The sequence below is a fragment of the Aethina tumida genome, chromosome 6 (genome assembly GCF_024364675.1).
Source record: "Aethina tumida isolate Nest 87 chromosome 6, icAetTumi1.1, whole genome shotgun sequence".
Taxonomy (NCBI): domain Eukaryota; kingdom Metazoa; phylum Arthropoda; class Insecta; order Coleoptera; family Nitidulidae; genus Aethina; species Aethina tumida.
The window spans coordinates 16,912,609-16,931,225 of NC_065440.1; the positions used below are offsets into that span (position 1 = coordinate 16,912,609).

The 18,617-nt window shown below is 30.9% G+C and overlaps 1 protein-coding gene across 2 annotated transcripts in view; it reads left to right on the plus strand.

The window, feature by feature from the left end:
- Nucleotides 1-18,617, plus strand: part of LOC109605200 (ephrin type-B receptor 1-B) — a 212,247-nt gene that overhangs the window by 34,967 nt on the left and 158,663 nt on the right. The window contains exon 1 of one of the 2 annotated variants that reach the window (XM_049968364.1): nucleotides 1,683-1,982. The exons of the other annotated variant lie outside the window; for it this stretch is intronic. The gene's annotated coding sequence lies outside the window, so the exon portion shown is untranslated. Of the gene's footprint in view, nucleotides 1-1,682; nucleotides 1,983-18,617 lie in introns of those variants that run through there. 2 annotated transcript variants of the gene reach the window in all.

Genomic DNA, 18,617 nt, shown 5'->3' on the forward strand with positions numbered 1-18,617 from the left:
ATTTTTTGATTTAAATTGAGAATACATATTTTTTTGATTGGTTTTATCACATACATTTTTTTCTACTTATAAATTGAATTGAAATTAAAAAATTAAAATTTAACGAAATAAATATATATTATTAGATTTTGTTTAAAATAATAATTGAAGAATTTTAATTATTATCAAAAAAATTAATTGTTTAATTTGTAATATTATTTTAAACCACCGTTATTTGTTAAAAATTTAATTAAAACATCACTAATATTTCCTAATAATTAAAAATTATACTCCTTTCTCAATTTTTTATAATTGTAACTTAATAATAAACTAAAACGAATGAACTTTAATTTTATTACAATATTTTTTATAACTCTTTGTATAAAACCAATTTAAAATTAATTTTATATATAATTATTTACATAATTTTTATTTATTAACAATTAACATATTTTGAATGAATTGTATATTTATTATGAGATTTGCACATTTAATTTCATTCAATTAGTAATTATCTTTAACAAGACAATACACATGTAAAAAATTATGTAAACATTGAAACTTTTATGTAAATAAAAATGCACGTTGAATATTTAACAAATGAAAAACAATCCCGGCGTCAATATTTAATTGCGAACCCGTCAATCCCCTCAACCAACGCTGCCGAACAAAATTTCAAATCGCCAAAACGAACGGATTCCCGCCACACCGATGCCTCCACCGAAACCACCACCGACGGCACGTCGCATCCACTATAGTAAGGACCCTCTATAGGTGCAGCGCAGCCCCGTTCACACCACCCGAAAACCGGCTCGCCGAAACGTCACTTATGCGAAACGCATTTTCGCGTACCTTTCTTTTAGCCGGCGAGTCGCACAGGTGGCGAACGACGCACCGCCACCCCGCCAGGTACGGGGGGGTGGTGCACCGCGACCGGGGTTGGCGACTCGCCGTTCCGGTCGTCGTATTTATGCTATGTGAACGCGGTTATATAAAGATTATTCCGTGCTTTGCCGCGTTGTCAAGCTTTTGCGGCCGTCGCTGCGTTGGGGGAATTACGGGGTGCGATTGTTGGGCGCCAACAATGTGGTACAACAATTAACTTTGTTAAGTTTTGTGTTAATCATTCGGGGAATTTTAACTGTTTTTTTCAAATTTAAGTATTTTATTGTATTTTATTTAATAATTAAATATTATTTACTAGTAAAATACAGTAAAAACTAATTGTTGAGGGTGATGAACTAATTTTTCTCCATTTTTTTTTTGTTATTCTGTTTATTTAATTTACAACACATTTTTAGTTTGTAGATTATTTTAATTAATTTACCTATTTACAATTGTTTCTTCTTATTTTTTATAATTTTCTAATTTTTATATATATTTTACAAATTTATTTTCAGTGTCCTGAAACTAATGTTACAAAATTTTATAAGTTTATTAAGTTAATTTAATTAATTAACCTTTTTAGTGACCCAAAACTAATTGCTACAAAATTATTGTTGACTTTTCCTGAGTGAAATTGAGTCATATAAGTACAAAAATTGACAATTTGTATGAGACAAAATGTGCGGCAGGTAGATAAAACCTGCTGTGGGGGAATTCCCTGCTGGTAACGCCGACAACGTCGCCCAAGTTCAGTGGTCGGTGCTAGTGATGCTGTGTACAGTGAACAACCACCTTAATGTACGGTTCGAACGGTCGTTTCGGTCGTCGTGTAACGTTAACCATTGAAAGGCCGTCAGAAAATACGTCGCCGAAAATTCCTGCGGGACGGCTCCGGGTTGCGTAACCACACGGCAGGTCGAAACGTCAACGCAGGGGGATGAAGTGAAGTGACAGGCGGTGCATTTGTCGGGCCGCAGCACCGCGGACGAAACTGGTTTTGGAGTTGTTTTTCGCTTCGCCAGTTGGTCGGGGGTGTTTTGTTTTTGGGGCAGTGGTCAGGTGGATTTAAGTTTGGGGACCTGGTTCTAAGATGTGATGGCACTTGGGCTGGATACGAGGTAATCAATCGGTTGGTGTGCAGGTAATTATAATTGGGGATTGAGCCCCGACAGATTGGCGAGTTGGGGGAGGTCCGAAACGGTCCTGCCGATTGTCCTGCTGCCGCGATCGGCGGTCGTGTTTCGGTAAATATACCGGAGCCAAAATGGCCGACGAAGAGTATTTAATGCCTACACATAAAAAGCTTAGGTGTGTTGAACCGGGTAAATTCTTGTTCTCGAACTGGAATAACTTTTCGATGCGTTGTTGTTTGATGCGGCATTTCGGTTTTTGCCGTGTTCTCGTCGCGGACGGTTACGCCATTTCGGCTTTGCGGTTCGATTTTTCGTTGTATGGGCGTAACTTGGCGATTTTCGTCGTTAATTTAATAAAATATCGGGGCAGGTTTTCGCATCGGATGGTTCGATGCTTTGTTCTTTGTTTCACCAACATTTTTGTCCGTTATATATTTTATATATAGACGCAAAATGTTTAATAACAAATTGAAACATCAGGATGGATTAGTTTAATAAAAACATTCGTGTTTTGTTTATTCAATATGTAATAGTAAATATGTGATAGTTTTCACAGAAAATTCATATATGGTTAATCAGCAAACTACGTACATATTTGTGTTATGATAAGGAATATATATTTAAATATTACATCTTATGCCACCTGTAAATATGTGCAAAATAAATATAAATAATGTTAAATATATAAATAAAAATAAAACTCTATAAAATGTTCCTTATTTATCTTCAAAATATATTAATTTAATTATAGATGAAATTTTGACAGCTAAAATATAGGCTTGAATGAAATTTTTGGTAGATTTGAGGGATAAACGTGCTCAGAAATTAAGAATTCCTTCTGCAGTCATTTCAATAATTTAAAATAATAAAAAAATAGAAAAGATCTTATTAGATTTACAAGATGTGAAAATAGGAAAAAGATATAAATAAACTGGAGACATTTCAATAATGTACAATAGTATAAAATAGCAAAAATCTTACAAAATTCAAAAGATGTTACAATGGGGAAAAAGTATAAAAAGTTTAGAGTCGTTTCAATAATTTTAAATAGTAAAAACTAGCCAAATTCTTACTAAATTTACAAAATGTGAAAATAGGAAAACAGTATAAATAAATTAGAGATATTTCAATAATTTAAAATAGTAAAAGGTGGCAAAAATCTTACAAGATTTACAAATTGTTACAATTGGGAAAAGATATAAAGAGTTTAGAGACATTTCAATAATTTAAAATAGTAAAAAGTAGCAAAAATCTTACAAGATTTACAAGATATTACAATTGGGAAAAGGTATACAAAATTTAGAGTCGTTTCAATAATTTAAAATAATAAAAAGTATCAAATATCTTACAAGATTTACAAAATGTTACAATTGGGAAAAGATATAAAGAGTTTAGAGACATTTCAATAATTTAAAATAGTAAAAAGTAGCAAAAATCTTTCAAGATTTACAAGATATTACAATTGGGAAAAGGTATACAAAATTTAGAGTCGTTTCAATAATTTAAAATAATAAAAAGTAGCAAATATCTTACAAGATTTACAAAATGTTACAATTGGGAAAAGATATAAAGAGTTTAGAGACATTTCAATAATTTAAAATAGTAAAAAGTAGCAAAAATCTTACAAGATTTACAAGATATTACAATTGGGAAAAGGTATACAAAATTTAGAGTCGTTTCAATAATTTAAAATAATAAAAAGTAGCAAATATCTTACAAGATTTACAAAATGTTACAATTGGGAAAAGGTATAAAGAGTTTGGAGTCGTTTCAATAATTTTAAATTGTAAAAATTAGCCAAATTCTTACTAAATTTACAAGATGTGAAAATAGGAAAAGTGTATAAATAAATTAGAGACATTTCAATAATTTAAAATAGTAAAAGGTGGCAAAAATCTTACAAGATTTACAAATTGTTACAATTGGGAAAAGATATAAAGAGTTTAGAGACATTTCAATAATTTAAAATAGTAAAAAGTAGCAAAAATCTTACAAGATTTACAAGATAATACAATTGGGAAAAGGTATACAAAGTTTAGAATCGTTTCAATATTTTAAAATAGTAAAATGTAACAAAAATCTTACAAAACTTACAAAATATGAAAATAGGGAAATAGTATAATAAATTTAGAATCGTTATAACACCTTAAAATAGTAAAAAGTAGCAAAAATTTTACAAAACTTACAAGATGTGAAAATAAGAAGATGTAAAAAATTTCAATATTTTGATATATTAATTTAAATTAACTTAAATTTAGTTTGAATATTCGTTTCTTGTGAATTGCTTAAATTAAAGTAAAGTAATATTTCACATCCCAAATTGTTTTTAAATTAAATATATTTTAATTGCACAGTAATAATTTTAATTGAAAATGAATGTTTAATGTATAATTTTGATTTATTGTTTTTTCATGTTTATTTCTTCAACAATAATGAAGATTTTGCCAAGTTACACAAAATATTACAACGTCCTCGTGTGTGTGTGTGTGTGGTGTGCAGCTTTTTACTGCCAAACATAAATAATAATTTCAATTAAAAATAAAAGTTTTAATAATATATAAATATGTTTATTGAGATTTCTTCCTGTAATTATTTTTTTATAACAATTATCTTATATCATAAAAAACAAAACATTATAGTTTCTAATCAACATTTTAAATTAGAAAATTATAAATAAAAATGAAATTTCTAATTCCACAACACATATCGTGTTTGCTTCATTACTTGCATAGCTGACAAGTGGTTCTGAGGTAAAAATGAGCCCACTTAGAACCACCCAATCAACTTAAAACGTTTCCAATAAATTCCAACAATTTAATCGAAAAGCAATATTCCAGTTGTATTTGCTATTTAAACGGCATTAATGCATAAATCATGTCACCGCGTTTGTTTATCTAGCATATCTAAATATGTGCTTACTTAATATCGAAATACCTTGATGTAATGAACTGAGGGAACTAATTATTATTCCATAGCTGTACCTACGGACAACCGATGCGGCAACATTGTTGCGCCACGAACGTGAATGGTAAAAATGAATTTTGAAAACTTCTAAAATAATAACATAAAAAGTCCCCGATGGCTGACGATAAAAATTCTTGCCCAGTTTCGAGTTCGTTGCTTCGCCTTTTTGTGTGCATCGGCCGATGAGTATCAATCAAGATTTTATTACATCTTTTCCTCAATTACTTACTTATTACAATTAAGTGCAATCAAAATTGTTGTTCAACAATGTGTACGTTCCTCTTCCTTATTCATTACGGTTCGTACGCCCATTTACCTCGGAAACCAGTTCAAAGAGCCATATGGACAACATACGTGTACTGTTCTTGGCGTCTAATCAACGGAGATGGGATGATGATGGTTAAAACAATTAGTGGGATTATGTGAAATATGTTTTTTCGTATATTGTGGCAACCATGATTGAAGCTATTACCTCAGAAGGGGGAGAAGAAGTCGATAAGGAACCAATAAATTGAAAAATTATCTTTAATAATTCAATTACGGTTTAAGCAATGACTACGATTATGATTCTGTGACTTCATAACTTGTAAAAACAGCTCTTGAAGCTATTACTATTTGTAAAATATTTCTATTTTCTTAAATACTCATTAATTTTTCTTTAGTTTTGTCATTAATTTGTTAAAACAATTTTTAATCTTCCATTTTTATTAAACATTTTAAGAATTGTTCTTCAGTTTTGTCCATAATTTGTTAAAGCAGCTTTGGAAGCTTTTACAATCTGTTTGTTCTTCTATTTTTCTTACATATTTCATGAAATATTCTTCAATTTTAACCAAAAAATGATAAAAAAGTTCTTGAAATTATTATTGTTTGTTTAATCTTCTACTTTTCTTAAATATTCAATGAATTATTCTTCAGTTTTGTCCATAATTTGTTTAAACAGCTTTTGAAGCTTTTACTATTTGTCCAATCTACCATTTTTCATAAATATTCTGTGAATTATTCTTTAGTTTTAACCAAAACTTGATAAAAAAGTTATTGAAGTTATTATTGTTTGTTTAATCTTCGACTTTTCTTAAATACTTCATGAATTATTCTTCAGTTTTGTCCATAATTTGTTAATAGAGCTTTTGAAGCTTTTACTATTTGTTTAATCTATCATTTTTTTAAAATATTCCATGAATTATTCTTCAGGTTTAACCAAAACTTGATAAAAAAGTTCTTGAAGTTATTATTGTTTGTCTAATCTTCGACTTTTCTTAAATTCTCCACGAATTATACTTCAGTTTTGTCCATAATTTGTTCAAACAGCTTTTGAAGCTCTTACTATTTGTTTAATCTACCATTTTTCTTAAATATTCCATAAATTATTCTTCAGTTTTAACCAAAACTTGATAAAAAAATTCTTGAAGTTATTATTGTTTGTTTAATCTTCGACTTTTCTTAAATACTCCATGAATTATTCTTCAGTTTTGTTTATAATTTGTTAAAACAGCTTTTGAAGCTTTTACTATTTGTTTAATCTACCATTTTTCTTAAATATTCCATGAATTATACTTCAATTTTAACCAAAACTTGACAAAAAAAGTTTTGAAGTTCTTATTGTTTGTTTCACCTTAGACTTTTCCTGAGTACTTTATGAATTATTCTTAATTTTTTCTTTTTGTTTAAACAATACTGGAAAATAATTCAACAAAAGATTCATTCATAAACAATTCCTTGTAATTATTAGGAACTTTTTTGACATATTCTGGATAAAACTGAAGATTAATTCAGGTTATTTTTGAAATTTGAAAAAAAACTACGAGAACAAAAGCTCCCATTCACATCTCGGAAACAATAAATCCAATTTTTGATTAGATTTCTCAATCAAAGGCATAAATCACCATAATACTCGGACGTTTCCATTAAAATTTGTCCGACAGCGACCGTAGCGAAGCCGGAACACAAACAATACGCGGACGATGCCACCGGAGCTATTTCCAAAACACACAGTTCCAATTTGTCGCAGGACCATTTGCTAAATGGCCTTGACAAAAAGGCGCCCTCTGCCGTTTTTCAGCACAAAGCCAAATGGGCCAGAAAGGGGCACGTTGAAAAAAATAAAAAAAAAAAAACAACACAGTAACACAGTAGATGCATCGCGATGCAATCTTTCGGCACAATTCGGCCCGGTCGAGCCAAAAAGCCAAATTGTTCGGAACGAATGACGTTGGGGGGTCCCCGACCGGTTTTGTTTCCTATTTTTTATTATTTTTCATTGCCGGCCGATTCAAATTTATATGTGCATCTGATTTCGGTCCGCGTTTGAATCGGCCCGTAAATCTGGAAAACCGTTTCTGTTGGCGCAGTTTTCCGCTGAAAATTGGATGCTTTGTAATTGAGTTGTTTTCTTTGGGGTGGTTTTTCGTTTGTTTTATTTTCGGGCGGACGTTTTACGTGCATGTAAATTCATAACAAATACGAATTAAAGACTTCCTTACACATAAATCTGTCTGTTTAATTACGTGATTTATGGACTACTCAACGGTAATAAAACGTCAAACAAGGTTGTAAAATTGTTGTGTTGTATGGATGCGTTGTACAATATTGTACGGTTTTATTTATGCGTTACTGCCACAAAATACTAATTATACAACTCATTGTTTATATACACCGTCATTGTTTAAAATGTAATTGAATTATTAATGACTCTTTTTCATTGATTTCTATATGTTTAAAGCTAATAATTGCTGAAATATTTAAGAAAATTAAAAGATTAAACAAGCAACACACAATAAAAGCTTCAAATGTTATATTAACGAATTAAATACAATAGAGAACAATTATTCAAGCTTGGAGTATTTAAGAAAAATCGAAGATTAAACAAACAATACAACTTCAAGAACTTTTTTATCAAGTTTTGGTTAAAACTGAAGAATAATTCATGAAATATTTAAGAAAAATGGTAGATTAAACAAATAGTAAAAGCTTTAAAAGCTGTTTTAATAAATTATGGACAAAACTGAAGAATAATTTATGGAGTATTTAAGAAAAGTCGAAGATTAAACAAACAATAATAACTTCAAGAACTTTTTTATCATGTTTTGGTTAAAACTGAAGAATAATTCATGAAATATTTAAAAAAAATAATAGATTAAACAGATAGTAAAAGCTTCAAAAGCTGTTTTAATAAATTATGAACAAAACTGAAGACTAATTCATGGAGTATTTAAGAAAAGTCGAAGATTAAACAAACAATAATAACTTCAAGAACTTTTTTATCAAGTTTTGGTTAAAACTGAAGAATAATTCATGGAATATTTAAGAAAAATAGTAGATTAAACAAATAGTAAAAGCTTCAAAAGCTGTTTTAACAAATTATGGACAAAACTGAAGAATAATTCATGGAATATTTAAGAAAAGTCGAAGATTAAACAAACAATAATAACAAGAACTTTTTTATCAAGTTTTGGTTAAAACTGAAGAATAATTCATGAAATATTTAAGAAAAATAGTAGATTAAACAAATAGTAAAAGCTTCAAAAGCTGTTTTAATAAATTATGAACAAAACTGAAGACTAATTCATGGAGTATTTAAGAAAAGTCGAAGATTAAACAAACAATAATAACTTCAAGAACTTTTTTATCAAGTTTTGGTTAAAACTGAAGAATAATTCATGGAATATTTAAGAAAAATAGTAGATTAAACAAATAGTAAAAGCTTTAAAAGCTGTTTTAATAAATTATGGACAAAACTGAAGAATAATTCATGGAGTATTTAAGAAAAGTCGAAGATTAAACAAACAATAATAACTTCAAGAATTTTTTTATTAAGTTTTGGTTAAAACTGAAGAATAATTCATGGAATATTTAAGAAAAATAGTAGATTAAACAAATAGTAAAAGCTTCAAAAGCTGTTTTAATAAATTATGGACAAAACTGAAAAATAATTCATGGAGTATTTAAGAAAAGTCGAAGATTAAACAAACAATACAACTTCAAGAACTTTTTTATCATGTTTTGGTTAAAACTGAAGAATAATTCATAAAATATTTAAAAAAAATAATAGATTAAACAAATAGTAAAAGCTTTAAAAGCTGTTTTAATAAATTATGGACAAAACTGAAGAATAATTCATGGAGTATTTAAGAAAAGTCGAAGATTAAACAAACAATAATAACTTCAAGAGCTTTTTTTATCAAGTTTTGGTTAAAACTGAAGAATAATTCATGGAATATTTAAGAAAAATAGTAGATTAAACAAATAGTAAAAGCTTCAAAAGCTGTTTTAATAAATTATGGACAAAACTGGAGAATAATTCATGGAGTATTTAAGAAAAGTCGAAGATTAAACAAACAATAATAACTTCAAGAATTTTTTTATTAAGTTTTGGTTAAAACTGAAGAATAATTCATGGAATATTTAAGAAAAATAGTAGATTAAACAAATAGTAAAAGCTTCAAAAGCTGTTTTAATAAATTATGGACAAAACTGAAAAATAATTCATGGAGTATTTAAGAAAAGTCGAAGATTAAACAAACAATACAACTTCAAGAACTTTTTTATCATGTTTTGGTTAAAACTGAAGAATAATTCATAAAATATTTAAAAAAAATAATAGATTAAACAAATAGTAAAAGCTTTAAAAGCTGTTTTAATAAATTATGGACAAAACTGAAGAATAATTCATGGAGTATTTAAGAAAAGTCGAAGATTCAACAAACAATAATAACTTCAAGAGCTTTTTTTATCAAGTTTTGGTTAAAACTGAAGAATAATTCATGGAATATTTAAGAAAAATAGTAGATTAAACAAATAGTAAAAGCTTCAAAAGCTGTTTTAATAAATTATGGACAAAACTGGAGAATAATTCATGAAGTATTTAAGAAAAGTCAAAGATTATACAAACAATACAACCTCAAGAACTTTTTTATCATGTTTTGGTTAAAACTGAAGAATAATTCATGGAATATTTAAGAAAAATAGTAGATTAAACAAATAGCAATAGCTTCAAAAGCTGTTTTAACAAATTATGGCAAAACTGAAGAGTTTTTAAGAAATATTTGTTAAAAAAAGATCTTACAGCTGTTACTTTCAATATAATCATTCGCTATTCTTAAATACCTCGTGAATTATTCCTTCGTTTTGCCTTAAACTTGTTAAAAAACTCTTGAAACCACTAGTTATTAATGAGTCTTCAGTTTTATCTAAAAAACCTTTATTTAATCCCATTACTGCTGTGTTTAATCGTTCACATTATTACAAAGAAAGGACAATATCTCTTTTAACGACCTCCCTTTATTTACGATGATGAAACCTGTTGAAGCCAATACGAGAACTGTCCCAGAAGAAAAACGATCGTCTTGACAAACGACGCTTTTTCGCCGTCGCTTCCCCAGTATATTAATAAAGCTCGCATCGTCGCAATTAACCCCGGTTCGATTTTCCGCACGATAAACCCTCCAACTATTCGCCGGACGTCGGAAAGTAACCGTAAACTATTTTGCTTATTCTTCGGGAATGCAGCTAAACAATCCAGACGTCGCGACGCTGCAATAAAATCGGCACGAACGTCGGTAAATTAAAGTTTAAGTAATATTAATTATGCCTTCACCGGTCCACGTTATTAACGGCGGGGGCGGCGGGTTAGGAGGCACCGACAAGATTGATTAATACGTCGGACAACTGATCTTAACGTTTTTTACGAGTCTGGGGAAAGTGAAAAATTACGGAACGGGTGAAAAACGCCTTTAATTACGGAATTTCTAATTGGAACGATCGCTTCTGTGAAGTTTGATTAGTTTTATTTGGGAATAATTATTCTGGAAATTAGACGCTACAATAAATTATTCTGATTTTGCTTTAAGGAAGTTTTGCTGCTTTTTTGATGTCTAGAAAAAATACACAATTATGTTAAGTCTCAAGATAATTGGAAGGAAACTTCTAAAAATGATCTTTGGTTTAGATTTCATCAAAGTCTGATTGGAGAAGACCCTATTGGCATTGATAATTTCCAAACTCAGTTGCTTTTCAACAATTTAAAGTGTTTTAAGTCTTTGGAGCTTCTCCTTATAAGCTTCAAAACCCTTCAGCTTTCAATACAGTTTACTGAAAGGCCAATTTGTCTATTAACAATAAATTTCCATCTTCCACCAGAAGATTTAGATGGCTCTAGTGTTATTTTAGGTGGTGTAAAGGCTTAACTAGCTTTTCAAAGTAATATTTCAATAATTGCTGAAGCTTAAACTGGAAAATTCACCTTCGATAATGAGTTAGGCCACGAAAAACACTTTGTATTACAATTTGGAGATTAATCAAACAAGTGTGTTGGTTTGGCACAGCTGTTAATGCTTGCAATATTTACACCAGAAGATTTAGATGGTTCTGGTCTTATTTTAGATGATGTAAAGGCTTAACTAGCTTTTCAAAGTAATATTTCAATAATTGCTGAAGCTTAAACTGGAAAATTCACCTTCTATAATGAGTTAGGCCACGAAAAACACTTTGTATTACAATTCGAAGATTAATCAAACAAGTGTGTTGGTTTGGCACAGCTGTTAGTAATTGCAATATTTACACCAGAAGATTTAGATGGTTCAGGTCTTATTTTAGATGATATAAAGGCTTAACTAGCTTTTCAAGGTAATATTTCAATAATTGTTGAAGCTGAAACTGGAAAATTTATCTTCGATAATGAGTTAGGCCACGAAAAACACTTTGTATTACAATTCGAATATTAATGAAACAAGTGTGTTGGATTGGCACAGCTGTTGATGCTTGCAATATTTACAGCAGAAGATTTAGATGGTTCTGGTATTATTTTAGATGATGTAAAGGCTTAACTAGCTTTTCAAACTAATATTTCAATAATTGCTAAAGCTGAAACTGGAAAATTTACCTTCGATAATGAGTTACGTCACGAGAAAATAGTCTTTAGTTAATTTTACTCACTTTTGTTTCGTCTGTGAAAATTACCTTTGATTTAAGTTCCTTCAAAGTCTGATTGGAGAAGACACTATTGACATTGATAACCTCCAAACTCAGTTGTTTTCCAACAATTTAAAGTGTTTTAAGTAATTTGGAGCTTCTTCTTAAAACCTTCAAAACCCTTCAGCTTTGAATACAGTTTACTGAAAGGTCAATTTGTCTATTAACAATAAATTTCCATCTCATTTCCTGCCTTCCTTCTCCTACAATTTTAATAAAAATAAATAAAAGAATTAATTAACCTGGACGACATTTAGAAACTAATAAATTTATTAAAACTAAATTAACTGACAGTATTACAAAAAGGAGGGCAAGTTTTTTGTGCCATTCAAATAAAGGCATCGGCCATAAATAATATCTGTTTAGACTAACAGTTAGAACCCACGTCAAAGAATGTCCAAAATTAATTACGATATGTTAATCAAGAAGTATCTGCTCACGTTCCCACATTCATTGGACCCTCAAATTGGTGGCAATAAAGCCCCCCATTAAAAACTTGTGTTTTGCTATCGTAAAAACCATGCAAATTTATCTGGTGTGTTTATTATAGGGGCACAGGTTATCGGGTCACCAGATAAGATGTTATCTCGACAAACATTTAACACCCTGCCAACAACGAAAATTAGATACACCTGGCGTCCACCGAGGAAGAGGAATTGAAAAAATAAATAAACATGTACCCGGACAAGATGGTATCGTGGCCGAGAACCTATTTGAATTCAAATAATTCTAGGAAACACTACCGAAGGCGTAATCTAATGGACTTTCGTCACGGTGAAGGGGCACCGTCTCCAAAACTAGAGAAACTAATCGCCGACAATTGTATTCAAACAAACGATAATTATAATTCCCCCGGTGCCGGAATTCGGATAATTATATTTTTTAAAACATACGGAATCCAGACTCGACAATCCAATTATGTTCGTCCGTAAAACGGAGATTAGGAAGCGGGCTAATTAAAGGAGGGGGTTGTCGGGGGGGTCAATGCAGTTTGCGGAACAAAGCGGTGTCTGTTCCCTTCCTCATCTGTTTACGTCTGAAGGCGGCTGGATGTCCATTAAACTTGGATGGAGTTTAATTCGGGACGAGCGATCAAGAGGGAATTAGTGGAGGTGATGGCAGATGGATTTTTATGCTCCTCATGGGCTTAATTCACACATGGACAATTGTTTTTTTTTTTTTTATGATTAGTCATAACTCTAAAAATAGAAGGCTGTTTATTATGGCCTTTGTTTATGCTGTGCCAACAAAAATGCTGCTACAGATTTGGAGATATTTTAGGGTTTTTATCACATCATTGAAACCTGACTGGATAAACATACTTCTTCTCCAATCAGACTTTGAGGAAAGCTAATCCAAAGGAGACTGCCACACCGTGAATGCTTTGAAGGCAATTAAAACCTAAGTGTCTACGATATATTAGAAGAAACAAACTGTGGACATACCCAATCCCACCGTATCGTTAACCCATAACAAATAGCTTTTTAACAAGTAGCTAATCCTTAAATGCCGCGTACAATTGCACGCATTAAACCGTCTCGCATGTCAGTTTGTTGCTTTTGCGACGATTAAAAACCAATTTTGTGTCTGCGCCGTTCACACAGGTTGACAATTAGAAGAGGTCGTCGGCGGAAGATGAGCGGCGTAATTCGATACCCTTAATGTCTCGGCCACGGTCAATTTGCCGTGTGGGAGTGAAGAGACAATTGACATCTGCTACGTTAATGATCGGGACAGCGACGAAAATAATTTCGCATGGAAATGTGGAAAACCAACGTACATGGGCATAAATAAAAGTGAAATCGGTACCACGGGTCGGCTCCTGGGACCTTGATTTGCGACCGATTCGATTATTGGGAACGCATATACATTAGCTTTCTAGCTGTTCATGCACGTTGAATTTATGCCCGATTAAGTGCGGTATTTGTTTTATCCGCCACGATGAAGCTAATAGGGCTGCGGCCCATTTTCTTTACGGCACCGTTCGCGATCTTAATGGGCTTTAGTTATTGTTGGAGATAATGATTTAAGTCACGGATAAATACGTTGTACAACTATTCATAGATTGATCAAACAAGTGTGTCGGTTTGGCACAGCTGTTGATGATTGCAATATTTACACCAGAAGATTTAGATGGTTCTGGTCTTATTTTAGATGATGTAGAAGCTTACCTAGCTTTTCAAATTAATATTTCAATAACTGCTGAAGCTGAAACTGGAAAATTTACCTTCGATAATGAGTTAGGACACGGAAAACACTTTGTATTACAATTCGAAGATTAATTTAACAAGTGTGTTGATTCGGCACTGCTGTTGATGATTGCAATATTTACACCAGAAGATTTAAATGGTTCTAGTCTTATTTTAGATGATGTAAAGGCTTAACTAGCTTTTCAAAGTAATATTTCAATAATTGCTGAAGCTGAAACTGGTAAATTTACCTTCGATAATAAGTCAGGCCACGAAAAACACTTCGTATTACAATTCGAAGATTAATCAAACAAGTGTGTTGGTTTGGCACAGCTGTTGATGCTTGCAATATTTACACCAGAAGATTTAGATGGTTCTGGTCTTATTTTTGATGATGTAAAGGCTTAACTAGCTTTTCAAATTAATATTTCAATAATTGCTGAAGCTGAAACTGGAAAATTTATCTTCGATAATGAGTTAGGCCACGAAAAACCCTTTGTATTACAATTCGAAGATTAAACAAACAAGTGTGTTGGTTTGGCACAGCTGTTGATGCTTGCAATATTTACACCAGAAGATTTAGATGGTTCTGGTCTTATTTTTGATGATGTAAAGGCTTAACTAGCTTTTCAAATTAATATTTCAATAATTGCTGAAGCTGAAACTGGAAAATTTATCTTCGATAATGAGTTAGGCCACGAAAAACCCTTTGTACTACAATTCGAAGATTAAACAAACAAGTGTGTTGGTTTGGCACAGCTGTTGATGCTTGCAATATTTACACCAGAAGATTTAGATGGTTCTGGTCTTATTTTTGATGATGTAAAGGCTTAACTAGCTTTTCAAATTAATATTTCAATAATTGCTGAAGCTGAAACTGGAAAATTTATCTTCGATAATGAGTTAGGCCACGAAAAACCCTTTGTATTACAATTCGAAGATTAAGCAAACAAGTGTGTTGGTTTGGTACTGATGTTGATGCTTGCAATATTTACATGAGAAGATTTAGATGGTTCTGGTCTTATTTTAGATAATGTAAAGGCTTAACTAGCTTTTCAAATTAATATTTCAATAATTGCTGAAGCTGAAACTGGAAAATTTATCTTCGATAATGAGTTAGGCCACGAAAAACCCTTTGTATTACAATTCGAAGATTAATCAAACAAGTGTGTTGGTTTGGCACGGCTGTTGATGCTTGCAATATTTACACCAGAAGATTTATATCGTTCTGGTCTTATTTTAGATGATGTAAAGGCTTAACTAGCTTTTCAAAGTAATATTTCAATAATTGCTGAAGCTGAAACTGGAAAATTTACCTTCGATAATGAGTTAGGCTACGAAAAACATTTGTATTACAATTCGAAGATTAATCAAACAAGTGTGTTGGTTTGGCACAGCTGTTGATGCTTGCAATATTTACACCAGAAGATTTAGATGGTTCTGGTCTTATTTTAGATGATGTAAAGGCTTAACTAATTTTTCAAAGTAATATTTCAATAATTACTGAAGCTGGAACTGGAATATTCATCTTCAATAGTGAATTATGAATGAATTTAAAGATTAATTATGAGTTTGACTCCTGATAATGATAGAAGATTTAGATGGTACCAGCCCATTATTAGATGATGTGAAGACCTAACTAGCTTCTCAAACCAATATAAAATCAATTGCTGAAGCTGTAACCGGAAAATTTATCCTGGCCGACGGTCGTGGCAACGGCGCAGTTCGAAAACCCGTTTAATCAGCAAAGTGCCGCATCATCTCGCGCCAGCGGGTACCATTTAAGCTCGCCTCCCGACCCCGGAGATATTTATTTACTCTCCGAAATGGAATCAGTGACTTTTCAAATTGATTTCTTGTCAATTTCGAGCCGGGGTTCGGTTACAATACGGCACAGCGAAGCCATTGTTCGGTACGCGGGCGTATCGGGGATATATAACTGTGGTTCGGGTTCGCGTCCTGAATTTTGCCGCGGGATAGGACAAAATAATATCAAATATTGTTTATCAAATTATTATTTTTGCTTGTGGTTGAAATTGTAACTGGTTCAGCTAAAAATGAATATAATTCAAATATTTCTGTTGTTTATAATATTTAAATAAGATTCAACTTTGCATATTGCATAATTTTGAAGATTTTATTATTTTTTTTTCTGTTTTATACGTTAATGATTTTTATAAGGTCGTAAAGTCCACATGAGATAAAATCTAGAAATGGTTTATTACCTTTAAAATAAGTTACTGCGAGTTTTATATTTTTGGAGATCGTGTTTAATTCTGCATTATAAAAATCCAGCGAGAAATGCAAATAAATTTATTACGTTGCTTTAATATGTAGAAGTATGTAAATTAATTCTTCGTTTTTATTGTCTTTAAGATTTATGTAAAATCAAACCATTAAATAAATTTTATTTGATTTAAGTTGTATTTCTCACATTTAATCTTGTAATTTGTAATTGCTTAATTAATTATTTTAACACTTTTCAGTATTTTTATTGAGTTTATTGTTAAATATATTCGATTTTAGTGTTTGTAATTGATTAAAATAAATGGTTAATCATTATTTATATATTTGCATTTTATACTCAACATGTGTGACATTTAAAAGCGTTAATGGTCTCATATTAAAGTCGTGTCAAAAATGTTCCTACTGAATCTACAAAAATTTATAGCATTTTTACAACCATTTGTTAATTTTTGTAATTCATTATGATATCGAAAATATTATATAAAAAACAAAGCATATTTTAAAGACATTCTTGCGGTGTGAACTTTTCAATAACGTTGCATTTTTTAATATTCATTATTCGAAACAGTTCCTAAATCTTATGAATGATTGAATATTCATAAGTTTTAATTTATTTTTCGTGTAATCGATTAATCAAATATAAATTATAGATAAGTTTGGTTTTTTCGATTTTATAATTTGCACAATTAATCCATTTATAAAAACGTTTGACTAATTAATTATTTTTGTTGCAGGTATGGAATACATGTGAATGTGTGAGTAAAATGTTTTTTATTGGCTGAGAATTGTCAATGTTAGAAGATTTAAATGGTCGTAGTCTTTTTTTAGATGATGTCACAACTGAACTAGCTTTTTAAATTAATATTTCAATAGTTGTTGAAGCTGGAACTGGAAAATTCTTCTTGTAATATTTACATTAGAAGATTTAGATGGTTCTGATCTTATTTTAGATGATGTAAAGGCATAACTAGCTTTTCAAAGTAATATTTCAATAATTGCTGAAGCTGAAACTGGAAAATTTACCTTCGATAATGAGTTAGGCCACGAAAAACACTTTGTATTACAATTCGAAGATTAATCAAACAAGTGTGTTGGTTTGGCACAGTTGTTGATGCTTGCAATATTTACATCAGAAGATTTAGATGGTTCTCGTCTTATTTTAGATGATGTAAAGGCTTAACTAGCTTTTCAAAGTAATATTTCAATAATTGCTGAAGCTGAAACTGGAAAATTTACTTTCGATAATGAGTTAGGCCACGAAAAACACTTTGTATTACAATTCGAAGATTAATAAAACAAGTGTACTGGTTTGGCACAGCTGTTGATGCTTGCAATATTTACATCAGAAGATTTAGATGGTTCTCGTCTTATTTTAGATGATGTAAAGGCATAACTAGCTTTTCAAAGTAATATTTCAATAATTGCTGAAGCAGAAACTGGAAAATTTACCTTCGATAATGAGTTAGGCCACGAAAAACACATTGTATTACAATTCGAAGATTAATCAAACAAGTATGTTGGTTTGGTACAGATGTTGAAGCTTGCAATATTTACATCAGAAGATTTAGATGGTTCTGGTCTTATTTTAGATGGTGTAAAGGCTTAACTAGCTTTTCAAAATAATATTTCAATAATTGCTGAAGCTGAAACTGGAAAATTCACCTTCGATAATGAGTTAGGCCACAAAAAACACTTTGTATTACAATTGAAGATTAATCAAACAAGTATGTTGGTTTGGTACAGATGTTGATGCTTGCAATATTTACATCAGAAGATTTAGATGGTTCTGGTCTTATTTTAGATGATATAAAGCCTTAACCAGCTTTTCAAAATAATATTTCAATAATTGCTGAAGCTGAAATTGGAAAATTCACCTTCGATAATGAGTTAGGCCACGAAAAACACTTTGTATTACAATTTGAAGATTAATCAAACAAGTGTGTCGGTTTGGCACAGCTGTTGATGCTTGCAACATTTACACCAGAAGATTTAGATGGTTCCGGTCTTATTTTAGATGATGTAAAGGCTTAACTAGCTTTTCAAAATAATATTTCAATAATTGCTGAAGCTGAAACTTGAATTAGGTCACGAAAAACACTTTTCAATATTTACTCCAGAAGATTTAAGTGGTTCTAGACCTTTTTTAGTTGATGTAAAGACCTGACCAGCTTTTCAAAACAACCTTCCAATTGCTGCTGAAGCTGGAAATGTTAATGTTTTTTTATCGAACGTTCGTGCGCACAGCGTGCGA